Here is an 18,232-nt window from a genome sequence, read left to right as displayed (position 1 = left end):
ACAAAGAAGCATCTATGCTACAGGAAATCAAATTTACAGGCTAAGGGGCCCACATAGGAGCCAATCTCAGATATATGACTATCCCTTAACTCAAGTGGAGAATCGACTACAGCCACTGGAGTGAAATCCACAGTTTAGGCTAAACCTGTTCTATTGCTTTCACTGAATCAATGGCTCATGAGCTTTTATGGTGGCTTGATTTTTCTTTTTTTATTTTTCAACAATCCCATGACCATTGTATGTATGTAGATTGATTTTTTTACTATTAGTTGTTCAAAACATTACATAGTTCTTGACATATCATATTTCATAGATTTGATTCAAGTGGGTTATGAATTCCCATTTTTACCCCATGTACAGATTGCAGAATCACATCGGTTACACATCCACGTTTTTACATATTGCCATACTAGTGACTGATGTATTCTGTTGTCTTTCCTATCCTCTACTATCCCTCTTCCCCTCCCATCTTCTCTCTCTACCCCATCTACTGTAATTCATTTCTCTCCCTTGTTCTTTTTTCCCCTTTCCCCTCACTTCCTCTTATATGTAATTTTGTATAACAATGAGGGTCTCCTTCCATTTCCATGCAATTTCCCTTCTCTCTCCCTTTCTCTCCCTTCTCTCTCCACCTCTCGTCCCTGTTTAATGTTAATCTTCTTCTCATGCTCTTCCTCCCTGCTCTGTTCTTAGTTGCCCTCCTTATATCAAAGAAGACATTTGGCATTTGTTTTTTAGGGATTGGCTAGCTTCACTTAGCATAATCTGCTCTAATGCCATCCATTTCCCTGCAAATTCCATGATTTTGTCATGTTTCAGTGCTGCATAATACTCCATTGTATATAAATGCCACATTTTTTTTATCCATTCGTCTATTGAAGGGCATCTAGTTTGGTTCCACAGTCTTGCTATTGTGAATTGTGCTGCTATGAACATCGATGTAGCAGTGTCCCTGTAGCATGCTCTTTTTAGGTCTTTAGGGAATAGACCGAGAAGGGGAATAGCTGGGTCAAATGGTGGCTCCATTCCCAGCTTTTCAAGAAATCTCCATACTGCTTTCCAAATTGGCTGCACCAATTTGCAGTCCCACCAGCAATGTACAAGTGTACCCTTTTCCCCACATCCTCGCCAGCACTTGTTGTTGTTTGGCTTCCTAATGGCTGCCAATCTTACTGGAGTGAGATGGTATCTTAGGGTGGTTTTGATTTGCATTTCTCTGACTGCTAGAGATGGTGAGCATAATCTAAGTTCATCCTTATAGGTGCAGCTCTAAAATTGTATGATAATCACTTTGATTTAAACAAAGCCCCTTTTCTGTGAAATCATAGTATATTCACAACAATTAACATTTTTTGCTCAGAAGAATTGTGTCCAGTCAGCAGAGAAGGTAATACAGATCCTTCAGTCTTGCCTAAAATCTCCTGGGTCCCAGTGTGCCTTAGAACATTTTCATATATTCTACTGGTATTAAAATAGGATAAATAAAGACAGTAAGTAGCCTCATGGCAGTTGAGGTCAAATTTTGCTGCCAAATAAGTTCAGTTCAGGTCAAATAATGCCACACAAAAAAAACATCTTTTTCTTCAGAGGATTTGGAGTTTGAAATTGCTGATATGGTAACAAGGTATGGTGGATCTGTGTTACCCCAATTATAATGAATATAAGCATGTGGTGGGGAGAGAAAAGCCTTGCTGAGTCCTATACTTGGCTCTTTTGATTGTAATTGTGTTGAATGAACTAAGGAACATTTTGTGGACAGGCTGGAGTCAAGGTTATGTGTATTTTTACCACCATAGCTCTGATTTCCTGAGCAATATTTGGGTGCCTGTGTTGGGCACCATGCCAGGTGGCTCACCTGGAAGTTAGATAAATTACTCAGATTTACTCAAAGTCATCTACTTAGCAGGAAGTTGGACAAGGTGAACCTCAGGTGAAGTTTAGCTCAGAGGTCTGATTTCCCCCCCTTACCCTTTAGTGATTAATGATATAAAATCATCTCAATGAAGAGGCTCAGCTCATTATAAGAAAGGCAGCATAGTTGGGTAAAAACCATACACTGATTTGTCACTTTTTAGCTAATTAATTAATGCTCTTGGGCAAGACATTTTAACTCTCTATACATCAGCTTCCTTAGCTGTAAACTAAAGGTGATAATCCCTTCCCAACTCATGTGACAATAGAGCTATGAGGGCGTTGATAGATAACAAATAAACATGGGGCCATTTTACAATATCCAAAGTACCATTTCAATAAAAGTCAGAAAACTATAAACACATGTACAATTCTTGTGCATTAACTTGCTTTGAGTCCCATTTGGAGGCAAATGGCCAAAATGAGTTGGGGCGATATCTCAAAAAGCAAAGGGTCTTCATGGGGCTGGGGGATAGATATCACCAGATCCAGGCCATTGACACCTATGATCTTCCTTGCCAGACCTTCTGGGCTACCTTTGAAGTCCTTCCCATGCTCCTTAGAGTCTCCCGGATGGTCCCTTTTTCTTCCATTTCCTGTGCTTCAAGCCTTGCTTAGATTCATTTGGGCTGCCTTAGTAGTGTCTCCTTCCAAGCTTTTTCTGTTACTTCCTGCCACATATTTATTTCCCCCTTTCTCCTTTCCTCCCACCCTTCCTTTCTTCCTCCCTTCCTCCTGTTTTCCCCCTCTATTTCCCCCTCCTTTGCTTACTTCACACATTTACTTTAGGTATTCTTGGGTCCTAGGGGATGCTTAATGAATAGTGGATGAGTAAGTTATTAGGACTTACTCAGAACTTAAAGTTATTTGCCTTGCAATGGGTTGGACAATGCAGGCCTCAAGTATTTAAGTATATTTACCATATACATGTGCTCTTCCTGAATTCTCAATCAGGGTCTCTGGAAGCCACTGATACCTGAGTAACAACTCTTGTTCCTATCATTTAAGAGCTCATCTAAATCAACCAAGCTTATAACTGGAAGCTTCCAGGAATATCCCTAGTTATTTCTGGCAGCCTGATTCCCTGGCCAGCCTTTTGTGGGCTTTTGCTCATTGCCATCCCTTGGCCTCTATATTAGCTCAGCTTGTTCCCCAATCTGAAATGTCCTTTTCCTCTGCTTTGCATATATCTCAGCATCCTGCATCTCTAGTTCCTCCATGAAGCTTTGTCTGATACCTGCAGTTGATACTGATCCTGTGCCTGTTGACCTTGTACAGCACTTATCCATGGTACCACTGGTTCCGTAGTTAATTACTCTGTTCTTATGATATACATATATGTATTGGTAGCATGCATTGTTGCTTTGCTGGCTTCTTGTCAGGTACTTATTTTTCTATGTTGATGATATAACTTATTTCTAATTATTCAGTATTTTCATTGTGCCCATTTTATAAGGTTCAGATGGGGTCAAGTAATTTGCCCAAGGTCACATTGTTTGTAAGAGTGAAACTGAGATTTAAGCCCAGTTTTCACATGAATTTAGAACTAAATTCTTAACCAGTACATGGTAAGATATTAATCTCTGCCCTAAAAGAGCTTACATTGTAGCTGGGAGGATAAGATTGAATATCAATTCTTTTTTCCTGTTATGAACTAAATGTGTTTCTCCCCCTTCCATAAATTCAAATACTGAGTTCCTAACCCCCAGTGGGACAGTATTTGGAGGTGGGGCCTTTGGGAGGTAATTATGTTTAGATGAGGTCATAAGCAGGAAGTCCCCATAAAATGTCCTCAGAAGAAGAAGAGAGTCCAGAGTTTCTTTTGTTGGCTATGTGATGACACAGCAAGAAGGCAGCCATCTATAATCATGAAAAGAGCCCTCACCAGAACCTGTGACCTTGGATATTCAGCCTCTAGCACTCTGAGAAATCTATTTCTGTTTTTTAAGCCATTCGATCTATAGTATATTGTTATAGCAGCCTCAGCTGTAACACCCCTTCTATCACCTTGGAACACACCCTGGAAACTCTTTGATGCTTAATTTTTGTAGGATCCTTGAGTGCTTAAAAATTGAAAGGCTAGTTAACCTAAGCAAAAACCAGGACAACATATCTTAGTTTGTCACAGGGTAAGCACACTGAAATATTCCTGAAATGATTATTTCAACACCAGGTTGAGTAAGAAAGAAGAATGCTACAATTTGATGAAACTACATAACCTCTTTCTGCTTTAATTTACTCATCCATAAAATGGGAATAATAATAGTATTTATAGGGTTACTGTTAGGTATAAATGAATTAATATATGTAAAGTATTTAGAGTAAAAGGGGACACTTGATATATCTCTGCTCTTGTATCATTGTTACTGTCACTGCTGTTAGTGTGTGCAACTTGACACAAAAGAAAGAGGAATGGTGTTAATGACACCAGTGATCTTTTTTATGTCTTAGGGAATGAGAAGTTCTATTTACATGTCTCACATGTAACTTGTCAATGTACTAGACACTTAACAGATATTACAAAAATATTTGTAGAATGAAGAAGACATTAAATGCTCTCAAACCTTTACATTACTGAAGTATCTACATAGAAAAAGTTCTAAAGGTAGAGGTTAGTTGAAATCTCTTCATTGTTTTAAAATGGGTGAGTTTCCAGTATACCCTAACATTCTACCTCTCCCTCTATTTTGAGCCCCCTGAAGCCCATGTTTTGTCTCAGCACTGTACAAGGCTCCTCTTTCATGATATACCTTTTTATGTTCTAGCCTTGATATACAGTTATAAGCAAGGATGCCACAATAATAACTCTCTCCTCTGTCGTATGAATAAGAATGATTTTTCTTGGAACTCTCTACGTGCCTGCTGCTTTGAGTTATTTGTCATTTCTTTAGGGGCCTACTCAAGAGAGCCAGGCTACAAGATGTGTTGTGAAAGCCACCTGTGTTGTCTTCTCTATGACACCAGGGAGATTTGATGAGTTTGCTTTCTGTATGATTCTAAGATGTCCTAATCTTGGATAGACTGCCTGTTGTTACCCTTGGGGTTTGTCATGGTGGCATCAAATCAAAGGGCTTTTGTTTTGATGGGAGGAAAAGCAATCAAACATTTTTGCTGGGGGCCTCTAGAGTCCATCTGGTCTAAACTTCCACCTAAGGACAGGGACTATATTTGCCTTGTTTTCCTTTGCATCAGCAGTAAACATCACTATGCTTGGCACAGAGTAAGGATGCAACTGACATCTGTTGATTAAATGAATATCTTTCAGGGGAATACTGGAAATGCTTATGTTATTAGTAAGTTTGGATTTGGCCAGTCTTGTGTACACTACAGCAAAGAAGGCCTTTTCTTTCCACCCACATACTGAATTATCTAGCTCTCTTTGCTACCTTCACAATATTTATTTCCCCCGTTATAGCACTCACTGTATTGTTATGTCCATTTAACTCTGTCTTTCTTTCCCCACTCCTATTCCTGAAGCTCTGTGGCGTCTTGTCCGGCACCAAGAATAGTGCTGATCCCATGGTTCCTGCTCACAAAATATTAGTTGGATGAATGATTCTAATGTCCATAGTGAACAGCAAAAACCACAATTATAGTCCCATGTATCATATTTATATCACACAAAGGGCTTACTCTGGACAAAGATATCAGAAGAATGGTGGCATTCTTGGGAGTGCTGCCAGGGAAAAGATCGGTCAGAGTTTCTTTGTTCAGAACTTAGTACTAATTGTAGTAGGAAATTCCCAGGAACATTGTAGGAATTCAGCACATAAAGGCCCTCCAAGGAGGCTAGCTCTGACTTCTATGTAGCAGCTAGAATTTTGGTTTCCCCCTTTTTCTTGGTCCTATAAGCAGGCAGGAGTTTGGAGAAAAAAAAGACAGTACCTTACAAACAAAGGTTATCTCTTCTTTCCATTTCATTTCTTCTCCCTTTTCACTCTTCCTCGCTGAGCTATAAAGAGTGCTGTCAGCTACCAACCTTATAGAGTTTGGGAAGCACTGCCTCAAGTGAGGACTGCTAAGCATGGGTCTCAGAGGTCTATAACAGTAGAGCACAAAGGCAGGTCCCATTCCAAGCTAGAGAGATGGGGGCCTGTGAGCACAAATCTTAGAAGCAGAGGAGAGGTGAGAGTGCAAATGTGGGCCTTATGTGATTGGTATTCACAAAGACTGAGGTAGAGTGCTGGCTTTCTCAGTTTCAGTGTCTTATAATTGTTTTATTTGTTCTAATATACAAGACAGTAAAACACATTTTGACACATCATATGTAAATGGAGTATAACTTATTCTTCTGGTTGTACAGCAGGAGGAACTGTGCAGAGTCAAAGAAACAGTTTTCTGAGCTGAGAATTAATGGATGAATAGGCATTAAAGTAGGGAGTAGAAGGATGATTATCATTATATAGAATCAAACTGGTCATGCAGTAAAAAAAGGAAATATCTACTATAGTAGATGTTTTGTTTTAAAAAGTAGGCTTTCAGAGTAACATTCCTAAGAGTATTGGAATAGAATGATACCACACAATGTGATAGTCTTGAACTAACAAGTAGGGGGTTCTATAAAATGGTAAGGCAGACAGGATGATCATTTTCAGTTTTTAGGTTTTCTTCTGCTTCTTATTCATTCACTTGCTCATTCACTCAGTCATCCAGCAAACGTTTCTTAAGGTATTTGTGTAGCTTAGTAATTGGCCAAGCACAAGATATATAGTGGTAAGCAAGAAACACATGGTGCCTACCCTAATGGTATTTAAACTCTAGTGGGAAGAATGAAATTGCCACATTTTGAATTCTGTGGAGGACATATTGGAAGAGCTATAATAGCAAGAGGAACTGTGCAGAGTCAAAGAAAGGGTTTTCTGAGCTGAGAATTAATGGATGAATAGGCATTAAAGTAGGGAGTAGAAGGATGATTATCATGAGAGATATTCTACTAGGCACAAGAATGCAAACAAAAGAGTAGTCACAATTAAGTAGAATAAAGCTGGGCATGGGTGAAGAAGGGATTAGTACAGGGTCCACTGCTTAGTCTCCAGAGAATATTGAGGAATAGGCTGGGCAACTATTATCCTTTTGAAGGCATAAGGAAATCGAGACTCAGACACATTCATGACTTTCTTATCTAGAGTTGAGTGAACACATTTAGATATAGTCCCTCCCCTCTAGGAGCTTCTATTCTGGTAGGAATTTGGAAGGAGTTAACCTACATGGCAGTGCTAGTAAGTGGTAAGGCTGCAACTTGTAATCTTCTGACTTTAAGTCAGTGCCCTCCTCACTGTGTCACATTGTTGCTCAACAAGGAAGAGGAATGATTAGTCACAACCATGATGACTTGGCCAGATGAGGCAGCTCAGTTTTGTTCTAACAGCTGCTCAGGGCTTCCTAATGCTCATTGAGCACAGCAGGAACCTGGAACTGTAAAAGGTAAAGTTGAAACAAAAACAGAATTTGGGCACAGAGCACTTATGTGACAATCATAGCTAACCCTTTTGAGTTTTCTGTGAAATACACATTTTATACACTTCATGTATTTAGTCCTAATAATAATCCTATAAGGGAGGTAAATACTCAAGCTTATATTCATTTACTCATTTTACAAATGAGGACACTGAGGCTCAGGGAGGTTAGATAGCATTATCAATCTTTCTCAACTCATAACTCAGTGCTATAAAATGCAAACCATGTAGTCAAACCCCATAGTCTGTGCTCATAACCACCATTCTCTATTGAATCTACTTACCAGGATAGAATGAAGTCGATGTTAACTAGTCCAGAGACAAAGGAACAGTTGAGAATAAAGGACAGACATGTTTCTTCTTTGCAGGAGTAAGTTTAACAAGTACAGATGTACAAGATTAGATTTAGAAGAGCAAATTATCCACATCTGCTAATTTCAAATATTAAGTTACTATTAAATACTTATTTCTTCCCACCATGCCCATAACACGTGGTAATAATTTACAATGTATTTCTCTCTTCCTACTGTGGTCCCCTTCCAGTAATTAAAGCTAAGAAATATAAATCCATCTACAGGCTAAATTCTTGAGGACTGTTGAGAAGTCGATGCACCTGACATCTTGTATGTGTATTGTGTTTTCCAGAGTCCTTCCATATCCAAGATCACATAGGATCCTTATAACAAGCTACTGAGAGTTCTTTCCATTTTACTGCAAAGGAAATAAAAGGTTTAGAGAACCCGATGTCATGAAGCTACTAAGGTTTTGGAGTCATTGTTAGGCACCTGTGCTACTGGGCATGGGCAAACACAAACATACATCAGAGGAAGTCTATCAGAGCTGGCAATTCTGTTTTTATGCCCCACTGAAATGAACCAGTTAGTGAAACATTTGGCTTTTCAAAACATGTATCATGCATGCAGGAGCATAATGATACACTGGTATTACTTTTTCATTTCATATCTAAAAACTCACTCAGTAAACATTGATTGAATTCATAAATACTGTCCTACATTATAGGAAGAATACAAGTAGCATTCATTATTCTCTAGGTTCCCTACAATAAGAATTATATAATGGAAATTGGTAGTTGATAGAAGCTGCATTGATTTTTTGTGTGTTGGGGGCTTGGTTCCCTTTCAGAATACACAATATACCTTCATTCCATTTCAGTTTTATTTGTGCCCTTGGTATGTGACAGTGGATTCTTTCTTGTAGCATCTTGTCCCTCATGACTGCAGAATTTGTAGCTTTAAGCATTTTCTCTTTCAAAACAAATATGACTCATAACCCATGTGGATGCAGTGACTGTAGTTGATTTGGTGAACATTTGAAAACATGAAGTGGGAATAAACAAGACCATTACTGTAAATGATTTTTAAAATGAACCTAATGCACTAGAAATAGTGTAGATGAAACAGAGGGAGGGAAATGTGAACACTGGATATACATTTCAGTTAGCTCAAGCATAGAGGAGAGGACATTAAAATTAAGGAGATACTCATTTACTTATTCAACAAATATTTAATGAATCTTACATTGGTATAAGCACTGGAGATACATCAATGAATTTTTTAAAATGACAAAAATTACTACCCGCTTGGAGCTGACACTCAGAAGGGGAAGAAGAGACAATAAACATAAGTTAAACATATTTTATGTCAGGTGGTGATAAGGGCTATGGAGAAAACTAAAGCAAGGAGGAAGGGTGCCAGCATTGGAGGTGGTTAGTGAAGAATACATTGAGCAGGTGGCATCTGAGTCGAGATCTGAAGGAGAAGATGAAGAAATGCATACATCAGAGCTCCAGGTAGGGGAACAGAGTATGCTGAGACCTTATGATGGTGATATACTCCAGTGTGGCTGGAGGGGAATGAGCAAGGGAGAGAAGAGTAGGAGATGTGATCAGAGAGGTGGCCAGGAAGCTGGGTGGACCATGGTGAGAAATTTGGTTTATAAGATATCTGGTGATGTTCAACTACTATAGTGGCATTGTTGCTGGCTTACCCAGATTCCCTTTACCAGACTGCTCTATTATCCCTTAGCTGATAGAAATGTTGGTTGATAAGGCTCATAGTACCTCCTCTTCTTTGTTAGCAAGAGCACTCTTACCTGGGAAACTTTGCCTCCACAGCCCCAAGGGCAGCCCATAGCCAATGACTGACTCAACCCCTTTTCCTCAAGGTAGAACCAATCCTGTGGTTCAGTTCCTGGTCAGATATCCCCATGAGGTTAGTTTAAAGGTAAACTCTAGACCCCAGTCTTGGTTTGTTAGTTCTTTCATTGCCCTCTCCTGCTCATTCTCAATACCACCCCCCCCAACAAATCCCTGGCTTAGTATCTGCTTCTAGGGAACCTAACCCAAGGAAACCAACTTTAAGCAATATAATTTTAGAAAACTAACATGCTCTATTTTCCTCTTTAGATATTGACTTTGGATTACATTTTATTTAACCAGGTGCCAAAATGGTGAGGCAGATCATTCATGACATTCTCCACTATCTTCCATGGTCTTAAGGAGCCAGGAAAGATAACTTAGGAGCTAGATACACTAACGTTACCATTGTGCACGCCTGTGAATCTCTTTCGAATTCTGCTGCTCAGTGGAGGAGAGCATTTTAACTAGGGTCTTGATGGCATTGTGTTAGAGTGATTGATTTGTTTTTACACCAGTAGGTGAATCCACAGGAGGGTCTCTTTAGATGCCTCATTTTAGTTATTTGGAATCTTAGTCAATACATATTGACTTCCTTCCTGAAATCTTGCAATCATGAGTGAGTGAATATAATATCTACGGTTTTCTGAGAAACCCCAGTGTTTTGCAAAATACCTTTTATCTAACTACAGCCTTTTATTCCTGGTTTCCACTTTCTGAAGCAGAAATAAACTGCCTGGAAAACTTGAATCTATCTCAATAATACCAAGCGATTTGCCTTTTACCCATTTCTCATAAGTGTGGGAAAATTGTCTTGTTATCAGGAGCTAAAGTTTAGAGGGCAAATGCTTTGGGTAACAAATATCTCTTTACTGATCCAAATTTTAGCAAATACTGTGAGAAAGTACCAACTGAAGGTCCTCCCCATTACATGTGCTGGAATGAGCAAATTCAATGTCCTGAAGGACCTCTGTAATTTCTGAGGACACTTCATTCCATTCTCACAGTGCCACCCCGTAATGTTACCCTGTGACATAGGCATGGAGGCACAATGGTTCCACCTTGCAAATGAAGAAATATGGTTTCAAAATTTAAGTGACTCAACCAAGATCACAAAGCTGTAACAGTGGTCCACTTTATTCTTTGAATATAGCCCTTGCTGCTTTGCTACTGTGACTTATGTTTTAAACAGATGTGTTCTTTCTCTTCCTGTCTCCCTACTCCTCCCTAATCTCTCCCCCTCCCCAATCTCAGTGGAAACAGGATTACCTTTCTTCCTTATCCTAGTCAGAGTTATCTGTCCCTGAGCACACACCCACCATAGGAACCAAGTAATTCAGACTTAGGGATGGCTCCAAAAGATCTCAGAAATGATCATCTCCCAAATTACCAAGTGAATTACAACTCCAGCAGAGAACATGTGGAATATAGCCTTTGAATCACCTCTTTAGAAGTTCATGTTGATGGGCAGAATCACAGCCTCTGGGACAGGAGTCCTCTGCACTTCTCCTTCACTAGCAAAGCAATGGACCTTCTTTTTCTTTTTTCTCAAAACTGTGTACTCATTATTGGATTGCCATTGGAGACAAGAACCAAGCTTTTGGTAACAAAGCTTTTAAGTGGTGTTGATAGAAATAGACCCTAGATTTTCTGACAGCTATGCTCTTCCAGAGATCAATGTTAAGGAAAAGCAACGACTTATTTTTTGGCATCATGCTTGCTAATGTGGTCATTCTACTTCCTCTTTATGCAGGGATGCCAGCACATCTCCATTTATTTAAATCAAATCTGCTTTCTCCAAGTAATTTGCCAAGGTGGCACTCTCCTCCTTATAGCCTCTTGGTGGCTGGCTGTGCTTTCCATGGAGTGATTCTTTGAGTCCTGAGTTTCTGGATTGTAGCTGTGTGATTCTTCATCCTCATTTTGCATTCCTTTTCATCAGTTACCCAGCCACCTGTTTTCTTGTCCATCTCTGTCATCTGGCAGCATATTTTCCACCTCCTGTTTATTGTCTTGGCTCCTGGTTGGTCATTAATCAATCAGTGCCATGCTGTGTTGTATGGGATACAGATCCAGACTCCTGATAACTGGTTTAATGCTGCCTCCTCTGTGTCTTCCAGCTCTGGTTACTCCCCTGGGATTTGCCAACAGCAGACATGCAGAGACAAACCCGCCAATCTATCTCAGTGTGTTGGGATCAGCTTGCTTCCAGTTCAACTAGACAGAGTTTTAGAGAATAGGGAGCAGGTGGTGAGATGGGGGAGGTAATGGGTGAATAAGTATTTGACACCTTATGGAGAAGCAGGTGACTGTGTCTTATTTTTCCTTTTGTTGAATAAATTAGAACTCTCTCAATAACTCAGAGCATCAAAGATGGCAGAAACCTCTCTTGGCAGTGATTTTTAAAACAGCCAAAGGGGAGTGATTCAACTGAAAATATTGACTAAGCTCCTTTACTGGGTCTTATAAGAAACTTTCTGGGGACCTTGTTTTTTAAGACCTTGACAAGTGATCATTGAGGTTGATCACACCTACGATGGGACACTTCCCAGAATTTGATGGCTTAGATAATTGCTAAATCATGTAGATGCTGTATGGCCTCTGTGTCAATACATGGAGCCTTCCCCTCTCATTCTATCCCATAAGCCCAAGGGTAGATGGGTAATATGACTGGACAGGGCATGGACCTGAAACTGTCATCTTAAATTTATCCATGCTGTATAATAAGTGAGTATGTTGAGTCACCATAGGTCCTATGGCAAGGCTGGGTGTGTAAGAAAAATGAACATTACCTCCGTGTAGATACCAGGACACATTTTTGGCTGCACTGTGCCCCATGTAGCAGGAGAGAGTAAGCGTGGCCAGGGAAAAACCCTCTGTGCAAAGCAACTGCATGAGATTGGGTAGCTCCTGTGGGGCATCTGCCTAAAGAAGGCTCCTCCTACCTTCTCTCATGCCAGATGCTGGATAGTGCACATGCCTCTAACTGACAGCATTCACGCATTTAGCTTACATGTACCCGCCTGTATTTAGAGTCATGCCAAACCCAGGGGGCACAGCTACTTATAATTTTCTTGCCAAAACATGGGAAAAATTAGAGGTTTGTTTCCTTTTGATTCAATAAGGAAAGGCACCACCATCTCCTCCAGCAGCTACATAGGCGGAGGTGCTGATTAAAGCTTTGTGTTTCATTCTAGAAATACAGTTCCTCAGCCTGTTTGGGGGGGTCCCCTTCAACTCTTTTTTGTCATTATTGTTACTGTATTTAAATTCAAAAAGGGAAATAAATAGAGTTGTCTGGAGTAATTTGCTCTCAAGAGGCAATGCTGGCAGACCTTAATTGAATAATCCCTGTCTAGTAGTGTTTTCCTTTCTAGTTTACTAGTGGCCCCCGATTTGCCTAGCTCACAAATTGTTCAGATTGTACACTTTGTGCATGATGTTTAGCATGGTGTCCCAAAGTAAGAAAAGTATATATTGTCATACCAACATATCTGTCATATGGCTTTTCTTGCTGGAGAGCTGTATGAGACAAGACTGAAAGAGGACAAGATTGATTCATTCATTCATTACCCTCGTGAAACATTCATTGCTTTGCTCACCCCAATATGCCTTACAGTCTAGCACATACAACGTATGATCTGGTACATACTAGGTACAGAATAAGTATATATGCAAGTGAGTTTTTTGGATCTAAGCAATCTATGTTAGATGGTGGATTTGGGATCAGAGATCAGGTTGTTTCTAATTCTGCCATGAGCTTTCTGGGTATCCTAAAGCAAATAATACCCAGAGCCTCAGATTTCTTCCCTGATACAATCAGGCTAATACTTGCCTTCTTTAGAATTTTAGAGTTGCTAAGAAGATCAAAGTCAAATCACAATGAGGGACTCTATGGGAAAGCATTTTTAGTCTAAAATGCTAAATACTTCAAATTGGTTAGTTATCTACTGGTAACACACCACATTGTATTTGGGTCTTCAGGGTATCATTATGATAACCACATTCAGTGTTTTTCACCCATTTCACCAAAACATTTTGGTAACATTCGATGGAAATGATACTGAGTATTCATAGATTTCACTGAGGATATTTGATTTTAACGTTTTCTAGTATGTACAGATATAGGAATATAAAGTACAAATTGAAACATAAGTTTCCTATGAAATAAATATTCACTCTGTCACAACACTACAAGGTGTTAGAATAAAGATTCTACCTCTGCATGCATAGTATACTGTTCACAGCAGTTGGGACCCTTCCAGGGGGATGGAGAAAACACTAAAAACCATTATTACACTTATGATTGGGCTTGATGAATTTTGACTTGAAATAGAGGAAGTACAAATAATGGGGTATAAGTTAGGAGAAGTGAGGAGACTTGCTTAAGATGAAGGTGAGAATCTGATGTCCTTTGAATGGTCTGCGTTTTAATTTTCTGGTTGCTGTACCGTCTGTGGACTTTTCCAAACCCAGTAATCTGGCAGGATACTTTGAAGACACACAAAAAAATGACCACATAAGAAGAGTTTTGAGACCTGGTTAGGCATTCAATAAATGCCTAATGTGTATCTTCATTTATACTGCAGCATTATTGTTATCCTCATCACCATTGTTACAATGCAAGAGAAGTTGAACCTTTAGTCTACCCTCTACAAAATACACCCCATTTAGTGTTTGCTTTTCAGTCTTTACTGCTATATATTATAAGAGGAGAAGGCCTGGTATCTCAAAACTGTCTCAGAGAGAAGGAAACTTGGACCTAAACAGGAACTAATTTGCCCTAGGTTAGGGAAAGGAGTGATAGAGTCAGGACCAGAACTTGAGACTCAGTGCCCCTGACTTCTCACTAGTCATTAGCTATCCCTTCTGTTTCTTCCATCACCATCAGAGATGTGGACATTCTGCAACCAAGTTTACAATGAATCTCATCATCAGATACTACTTGTGGTTTTGCTAACCCCAAATTCCTCTACTTGTTGTGACCTTTTCTACATTGGAACAGTGTCTGGCTTATGGAGACTGCTTATCAACAATCATGGAAAGAATGGATAGTTTCTGATATTTCATTCTCCATAGCTGAAATGATTGACTTCATTGTCTATAGATAAATGACCATTTTGCTGATCATGACTGTATATCCCAGGTCTCTGGTGACATGCCTTCTCTCCCTTTGAAGAAATTGATCTTCCTTCCATTAGCCAAGCCTTGCTTTCCTAAGTGCAGGTCTTGACATCCTGGTATGGAGAAGAGCTTGCCTTATAGGCCTGAGTGAAATTTTTCTTTTATAGAGAAATTTACTGGGGATATAATATGCCAAATTTGCTGGTGTCTAGTCCTTTGCTCTATCCCCACTCTCTTTATGCCTGCTTATCACACTTTCACTAAAGAATAGCCAAATAAAATTTCTGTCTGATAGAGACGAAGACAGATTTTACTTCCAAACCAGAGAAGATTACTTTTGTAGTCTCTAGGAATTTTGCATAGTAAATATTTTCTCTAGTGAATTTTAATTGCTTGATGCATGGAAGAATGGGATCCAGATAAGTAATAAGATTATAGTACTTCTTTGTTGAAGCTATTGCAATTCTTGGGCAGCACAACTTATGCTAAAGATGACTACACTGCACTTCACCTGGGCCATGTGTCTAGGTTTCTTCTTTCTTCTCCACATCATATCTATGTCTGTTCCTGACTTGGTACTCCAGATGCAAGTGGTAGCTGCCACTGTCCTTGAGGCAGAGAGAATAGAAATGTTTTCTAGGGAAGGCTTCTCAATCCTTTCTCCTTGGCTGAAATCCTATGATGTAGGGTAGCATTTTTCAAATTTGGTAGGAGGGAGATTTGGTGGGGGCTCTTATCAAACCCTTATCAAACCAGTTTGTGTATTAATTTTCCATTGTAGACTTTGTTTGAATAAAAGGTTTTGGAAGAAATTTGAAAGTAACTGCTATGATGTGTTGATTTCAGGTCTATGTATTAGTTGTCCTGTCTTCTGAAATTAGTCCCATTCATGTTTCCTATAGAATGAGACCTGAAGCTAACCACCAGTTTACCTTCATGGATCAGTTTACTTGGGATATAAAATGCCACTTTCCATCCCTTGATAAAACACTTGATTTAGTGGGGATGTAATTTTGTTGGTTGTGAAGAATTTGAGGTTCCTTTGAGGAATGTCAAAGAGGAGATTTCAGGAAACTTATTTGATTGCAACATAATGCCAAAGTTCTCTTCCTCAAAAGATTATATATATATATATATATATATATATATATATTAACAGACATATATGAAATACTGCACCCAACAATAGTAAAGATTTTGCTCAAGTACACATAGAATATTCTCTCAAGATAGACCATATGTTAAGTGACAAAAGAAATCTCTAGATTTTTAAAAAGACTGAAATAATCCAAAATATCTTCTCTGATGGTAATAAAACTAGAAATTCATAATTTAAAAAACTAGAAGATTCAGGAATATGTGGAAATTAAGCAACACCATCTTGAACAATCAGTGGTCAATGAAGAAATCTCAAGAGAAATTATAAAATACTTAGAGATTCAGGAAAAGGAAAAGACAACATACCAAATCTTATAGGTTATAGTGAAGGCAGAGCTCAAAGGTCAATTTCTAAATACAGATGCCTACATTAAAAAAGAAGCAAGATATCAAATCAGTAACCTAACTTTATACCTTGAGAAGACATGGAAGAACTAACTAAATCCAATGCTAGAAGATGAAGGAAATAATAAAGATTAGAATGGAATTTTAAAAAAGAATAGAAAAAAAATGGAAAGCTAGTTGTTTGTAAAGATCAACAAAGTTGACAAAGCTTTAGCAAGTTTGACCAAGAAGATACAAATAAAAGAAAAAAAATGACATGGGGGCATTATTAGTAACTTTACAGAAACACAAAGCTTTATAAGAGAGTAATAAGAGCCACAATATGGCAATAACTTGGATAACCTAGAGGAATGGACACAAACAAACAGCCTACCAACACTGGATAATGGAGAATTAAGAATATCTGAATAGATGTACAAATTGTAAGGAGATCAAATCAGTAATTTAAAACCAGTCAATGAAGAAAAGTCGAGAAACAGATGGCTCCCCTAGTGAATTGTACCAGACATTTAAAGAAGGATTAACACAGTCCTTCTAACTGAACCACTTTCATATAAGAGAACTGAAGGGAAAACTTCCTAACTCCTTCTGTGATACCATTATTACCCTGCTTACCAAAGGCAGAAAAAGACATCACAAGAAAGTTGTAGACCAATATCCCTTGTGCACATAGATTCAGACATTCTCAATGAAGTACTTGTGAACTATATCCACAAGTATAGTAGGAGGATTATATACCATGAACAAGTAGGATTTATCCCAGGAATGCAAGGATGGCTCTGCATAAGAAAATCAGCCATTATATCACATTAATAGAGTAGAGAGAAAAACACATGATTATCTTAACTGAAAAAGAAAAGGCATTTGACATAATATTTTCATGATTAAAACAGTCAGAAAACTAAGAACAGAAAGGAATTTGTTCAACATGATAAAGGCCATTGATGGAAAAAACCCTCCAGATAACATCATGTCAATGGTAAAAGACTAAAAGTTTTTCTCCTGAGATCAGAAACAAGGTGAAGATGTCCAATTTCACCACTGTTCTGCAACATGTTACTGGAAATTATATATACAGCCATCAGGCTAGAAAAGAAATAAAAGCATTCAAATTGGTAAAGAAGTAGTAAAATGATTTCTTTGCATGTGGCATAATACTTATATGTAGAAAATCAAAACAAATTCACAAGAAAGACAGAGAAAATATTCAAATTTTGCAAAGTTGAAAGGTATAAAATCAGCATGAAAATTTGCTTGTGTTTTTATATATCAATTGGAACATTATGAAAAATAAATTAGGACCATTTATAATAACATTGAAAAGAATAAAATACCAAGAAATAAATTTCACCAAGGTGGTAAAATACTTTCACTGGAAAAACTACAAAACATTCCTGAAAGAAATTAATACCTAAATAAATGGAATGGCATCTTGTGTTTATGGATAGAAAGACTTAATATTGTTAAGATATCAATAATACCCAATGAGAGCTACTGATACAATGTAATCTGTATCAGAAGTTCAACATCATTTTTGTACACTAATGGAGGAAAAACTTACCTTAAAATTCATATGGAATTACAAAGGGCTCCTATATAGGTCCCTATCATGGAAAGAAAATACAAGGAAGACTCATTTGTCTGGATTTCAAAACTTAATGGAAATGATAGTAGTCAAACAGTGGGGTATTGTCATAAGTTTAGACATATATGCCAATAAGTAATAGAATTAAGAATCCAGAAATAAACCCATATATCTAAGGCCATTTTTTTTGACAAGGCTATTAAGTCCATTCAATGGGAAACCAATAGTCATTAGGGTAATACAAAGCAAAATCACAGTGAGGTATTGCTTCACACCCATTAAAATGGATATAATTTGTCTTTTAAAGAAAGAGAAAGGCCAGACATGTTTGCATATACCTGTAATCTCAACAACTTGGGAGATCAAGGCAGGAGAATTGCAAGTTCAAGGCCAGACTCAGCAAATTAGCAAGGCCCTAAGCAATTTATCAAATCCCTGTCTCAAAATTTTAAAAATGGAGGGGCTGAGGATTTGGCTTAGTGGTAAAGCACCCCTGGG

At 38.4% G+C, this 18,232-nt stretch overlaps 1 protein-coding gene across 2 annotated transcripts in view; it reads left to right on the top strand.

Moving 5' to 3' along the window:
• Positions 1-18,232, top strand: part of Fgf13 (fibroblast growth factor 13) — a 509,017-nt gene that overhangs the window by 274,434 nt on the left and 216,351 nt on the right. The window lies entirely within an intron of this gene.

The sequence above is a fragment of the Marmota flaviventris genome, chromosome X, assembly GCF_047511675.1.
Source record: "Marmota flaviventris isolate mMarFla1 chromosome X, mMarFla1.hap1, whole genome shotgun sequence".
Taxonomy (NCBI): Eukaryota; Metazoa; Chordata; class Mammalia; order Rodentia; family Sciuridae; genus Marmota; species Marmota flaviventris.
Note: the sequence above shows the minus strand (reverse complement) of the source record. Positions and strands in the feature narration are given on the sequence as shown.